Consider the following 5,679-nt stretch of genomic DNA (forward strand, 5'->3'; position numbering starts at 1 on the left):
AATTTTTGTTTCTCCAATTTTTACACCTAAAACTGTTAAATTTCTTATTTCATTGTTTTTTTTTTTTGTATTTATGAAACAACCAATCAATATTAATAGATCAATTTTGTTTCATTTCTACATAGTAGTCTACTTTATTAGTTATATGTGTACCATGCAACATATATATTAATTCCAAATTGTACATACTTATATATAGTAGGAACTAGTAACTACAATTTTTCCAAATTATTTTTGAAATATGTTTTTTCATATTTTAACATGTCTTGGCTCTGTAAATATTTTTAGAAATTTAAGATTGTTCTAATCAAGTTGATAAATGTATTGTGTCTTCTTATGGTGGAAATACTAGTAAATATAAATTAATTTAGATTAAAAAAAAATATTTTTTATATCAATATATTATAAAATAAAATATTAAATTATGAAATTACATTAATTTTTGTTATAATTTAAAATTGTAATTATTTATATATTATAAATTTGATTTTTCTCATGATAAAAGTAAACTAAATGTCACAAATATTAACACATAGGTCATCACATTTTATCAAATGTGTACTTAATCAATTCAGGTGGTCAAGTTTTCAATTTAAATATTTCAAGGTGTGATAGGATAGTCACTTACAGCTATATTTTTAAGTTCATGGTCACAAAAAAAAAATCCTTAGAAGACGGATATTTAGATAGTACAAGAATAAATTGAGCCTAAATTTTTTGAAGATGCGATTTGTCACATTTACACTGCTATTGTTTAATAAAAGTTAGAAACACCTCCCCAAAAACCGTACAAACCGAGGATGATCAACAAATATATATTAAATAAAATAAATTGTTAAAACATAAATTAATTGGGACACATTATGTATTCGAATGGTACACTCCAACAGACAAGACAATCAATTTAGTATAAACAACTTTCACATGATCATTCCCTCTAACGAGTCCAGAAGAGCATACTCAAATTGACTTCACCTGGCGCGCTCTGATAACGCCTTTTTATTTTAAAACATTTTATTCGTACAGAAATCTGCCAGATTACGCCATGTGGCAGGCATGATGTGGTGCTGGCGAGGGATTGAAAATGGAGACGAAGTGCACGAGGACGAGGAATGGCAGAGAAGCAGCAGGCGACAGCAGAATAAACCAAAACAACTCAAACTGGTTGGAGATAAAAAGAAGAAACGGACAGCCATGGCGGGCGGCTGAAATGGAAAGGCCGTCAGGCATGCGTGAGTTCTTAGAAAGTTTAATGCTGGACCACAGCACGGGGTCGGAGAAATTCAGAGGCCTTTTCGCACAATAAATTTAAAATGATGAAGATACAGTAGGTACAAAAGTTCTCCTCCAAAAATCTTTTGTTTTCGTTGAATTTGGTCTCTATCGGATAATCGGTTAGGTTTTTTCTAGTGTTTGGCAACAGGTGGAAACAGACTTGCCTGTCCATTTCTTTTCGCTTTACAAATATATTTTCCGGATTATAGTGCAAACAGCACGTTCTCGGACTGTTTTGGCAAGATCCGATCCATTATTGATCAAATAAGCTTTGGAAGCTGCTTCTTTTTTTTCTAAATTTAGCTAAACTGAAGGAAGGTCAAAATACACAAAACGTTTCCGGTATTTTTTTCATTTGCACTCAACAAGTACATTAAATATGTCAAATGTTGATGTATTCTGATCCTTTATTGATAAAAAAAAAAGCTTTGAAAGCTGCTTCTTTTCCTAAATTTAGCTAAAACTGGAGATTAAAATACAGAAAACGTTTTCAGATTTTCTTTTCCTTGCATTCAACGAATATATTAAATATGTCAAATCTTAATCACATTCTGATCCTTTGGCTTACTTTAGTCTGTATAGTAATTGCGGTGTGTCGTTTTTAACGGAGGATTAATCAAGTAAATAAGCTTTAAAAGATAATTCATTTCGTAAATTTAACAGCAGTGAAGATTGAAAATACAGAAAACGTTTCCAGACGTGCCTTTCTTTACATTAAAAAACAACAGAAAATATGTCAATTCTTGATCATATTTTATTCCTTTGGCTCTTTGCCATTATTGCTGTTTGTCGTTTACAATGGCTGAACATGACGACTCCAGAATATAATCCGGATCGCAAGCGGGGCCGATTTGATGAGGTAAGCTTGACGATTCCAGCGAGGGAGGTGCAATGAAAGATTTGGTAATGAGATGTCAGGTAGGGTTTGTTTGATCGGCGAGGTCAACTGAGGATTGTAGGTGAAGGATGCGCCAGCTGAACAACTGAAGAAATCTTATTCGATGCACCAGTTCAACCGCCCGTGAAGAAGACTTTTAAAAAGTTTTTGTTGGTGATCTCGTCACTCACGGCGCCGTGCCTCAAAAGAAATCTGGGGGAGGTTCGGGGGTCAAATAGTGACGGAATAAAAAATGGTTGGTTTTTGTTGTTTATTGACTAAACAATTGAAGATGAGCAAAGAAGCTTCCATTTATGCCTCCAGCCAATCAGATGTCATCAAATTGGGTCAGTGCTGTCAAAACGCACTTTCTTCCCATGCCATGTCATTGGGCACTATTTTGGCTGACTATATTTGTTATCATGCTATTTTTCATTTCCCTTGAAAGGATGAGTCATGATTCCTAGTCTTTCGATTTGTGATTAATCGAGGATTTGGTTCTTGGGGTTCCTCTTTCTCATTAATGATTTTTAATTCAAATCATTGTGTAAAAAATGGTGGAAAAATAAATATGTCAGTAATTAAAAAATTACAATTATGTTTATGTACATTTCAAGTAGATTTAATTGTTGGATGATCAATTTGTAAAATCATTCATTGAATGCAATTTTTCAATTAGATTGACCAATCAAATCAAAGAATTTAAAAAATTATATGGAACTTACAATGTGTATATATATTTTTCATTTTTTCTTATTTTATAAATGACATTTTGTGTTCATTCTATTGGTTCATACTATTTTATTTTTGGTAGGGAGAAAAATCAAATTTCCTTAACAAAAATACACATATTTTAACAATAGCTTAATGATAGCTTTATCTTTTTCACAATTGTAACAAATTAATTTAAGTTTCCAAAAAGTAATTATTTTATCTCCCACTTCACTACCTAAGACATAAATGCATGTCTAATCAACAATAACTAAATCATTTTTCTATCAATCTAGATTATGTTTGAGTTTAAGTTTATTTGAAATCTTATTAAAAAACTAATTATCATATCATTTAAAAATAAATTTATTAAATTTTTGTTCATAATGATTTAAAATTATTTTATTCTAATTTTAAAATTTATTTTTTTATTCTACAATTTTAATTATATTAATTAATAAAAAAAGTATATTTTTAAGAATATAATGATTTGATAAATTTTTACTAAAAAAATAAATTAAATTTAGTTTTTAATATTTAATATTTTCTATTTTAAATATATTTAGTAGTATTATATTGTCCCTTACTTTTGTCAATCATAAAATGCTAACTTTTTTCATGCTTGTTTATGTGAGAAATATAAATTAGATTTAACACTCACAACCCTAACTTAAAAAATTGCTTGGCAAACTGCTCTGCACATGAAGGTGTTGAGTGCTAGTTTTGCTTGACACTTGAAGGTGCCGAGTCATAGATTGCTCAGCACTTGATGATGCCGAATGATAGGTTGCTTGGCACTTGAAGGTGCCGAGTGACAGGCAACAGGTGCCGAGTGACAGGATGCTCGACACTTGAAGAAGAATGCAGTAGGTGCCGATTTAGCTCGGCACACAAAGTAAATGTTCGGCAATAATAGATACCGAGTGAGCTCGGCTCCAACTGAAAAAGAGGATGCCGAGTGTTTAGTTTCAAACTAAATAAATATAACTTAAAGAATATTTCAACGTGAATGCTTTCACCATTAAAACCAGAAAGCCCATACTTGAAACTTCCAAACAAACTTGTCAAATGTAATAAATAAGGGAAGAGCAATGGATTCAAGTATGCCTGCTTGCCTTCTATTCAATCTTTGACTTAAACTATTACAAAATCTAGGAGCATTCGACTTCAACCAGAAAAACCCTACTATAACCCTAAACTAGTAACACTTCAAACTTTAAACTTCAAACTTATAGCTCTAATGGCTGCATACAATGATGCCTGGAGCAATCATTGCTTCAACAGGACAAGTTCAACAATAAAAAACTTACAGAGAGAACAGGAGAAACACGTGCAACTACAGGCACAAACTTCTTTTCTTCTTCCTTCTTCTGCTCTACTCTGCAACTACTGATCTGCTGAATAATCTGAATGAACTAAAAATGAATGTAGAAACATTCCCTTTTGTCACATTCTATTTTCCCCCTCATTTTTTATTTCAAAAATCTCACCCACCATATTTATGTTTCTATCTGTTCTGGATGTCAGAGGTGGTAGGTGAGCGTTTGGCTCTAGGGGCAAATGTCAACTGCCGCATTAAATATTCCAACACTCCCCCTTTGTCCCAAGCCAAACAAGCAAGGATCACTACTGATCCAAATCAACTACACCAAGAATCTCTCTTAGGTGTACAAAAGTTCCAATGCCTAAAGGCTTAGTAAATATGTTTGCTAGCTGCTGCTCAGACTTGCAAAATTTCATCTTGATATCCCCATTCTCCACCAACTCTCTAATGAAGTGATATCTAATCTCTATATGCTTGCTCCCATGGAAGACTGGATTCTTAGACAATGCAATTGATGAGATGTTGTCACAATAAATTGTGGTTCCATCCTCTTACCTTTCATTCAAATCTATCAAGATCCTCCTTAGCCAAATTGCTTGACATGCTGTTGCATTTGCTGCTATGTATTCAGCCTCTGCTGTAGATTGAGCAACAATAGGTTGCTTCTTTGATGCCCATGAAATTGCACCCAATCCCATATGAAACATGTATCCAAAAGTGCTCTTCCTATCATCTAAACTTCTAGCCTAATCACTATCAATATAACCTACCAACTTGAATTCATTTGATGCAGTACAAAAAATTCCAAATCCCTTGGTACCTTTCACATACCTTAGGATCCTCTTTCCCGCTTGCCAATGGGAATCCTTTGGTGTTTCCATAAATCTGGAAATCAGACTTACTGCATGCATTAGGTCTGGCCGAGTTGCAGTCAAATACATTAAACTTCCAACCATACTCTTTTATAGTGTTGGATCTATTCTCTTGCTAGAGTCTATCTTGCTCAACTTTAGACCTACTGTTGTTGGTGTGGGGGCTGCCTTACTATTCTGCATTTTAAATTACTCCAAGATCTACCTTGCATATTTTTTTTTAGAGATGAAGATGTCATCATGCATTTGTTTTACTTCTATGCCTAGAAAGTATTTCAAGAGACCTAGGTCTGTCATTTCAAATTCACTTTTCATGGCCTCTTTGAACTCACCTATTAGAGCTTTGAGGCCCCACATCCATAATGAGTTAGGGCATTTGTTTTCTTGGGATATTTGACATGGCAGGAGATGCAGGAAAGATATGGCAGCAACCACCATCCTTTAATGGGCAAAATTATGATACATGGGCAAAGAAGATGAAAACCATTATGATTGCAAATAATTTGTGGGAGTTCGTAGTTAATGGGTTCAATGATGTGACAGACCCAACTCAGTATGCTACCCTCACAAATGCACAAAAGACTCATTTAAAAGAGTCAAAGAGGAAGGATGCTAAGGAA

General features: G+C 33.3%; 1 long non-coding RNA gene across 4 annotated transcripts; it reads left to right on the forward strand.

Annotated features, from left to right (window-relative positions):
* The first annotated feature begins 880 nt into the window (after positions 1 to 880).
* Positions 881 to 2,661, forward strand: LOC149570529 (uncharacterized). Of its 4 annotated transcripts, none has more exons than XR_016362952.1 (2): positions 881 to 1,327; positions 2,097 to 2,661. It is a non-coding gene; the product is annotated as an uncharacterized LOC149570529 (long non-coding RNA). The 4 variants fall into 4 exon arrangements; XR_016362951.1 differs by lacking the exon at positions 2,097 to 2,661 and adding an exon at positions 1,411 to 1,727; XR_016362950.1 differs by lacking the exon at positions 2,097 to 2,661 and adding an exon at positions 1,411 to 1,727 and having other exon boundaries at positions 882 to 1,331.
* The last annotated feature ends 3,018 nt before the right edge of the window (positions 2,662 to 5,679 follow it).

The sequence above is a fragment of the Cupressus sempervirens genome, chromosome 3 (assembly GCF_028749045.1).
Source record: "Cupressus sempervirens isolate cs-2001-9-10 chromosome 3, ASM2874904v1, whole genome shotgun sequence".
In the NCBI taxonomy this organism is placed as follows: Eukaryota; Viridiplantae; Streptophyta; class Pinopsida; order Cupressales; family Cupressaceae; genus Cupressus; species Cupressus sempervirens.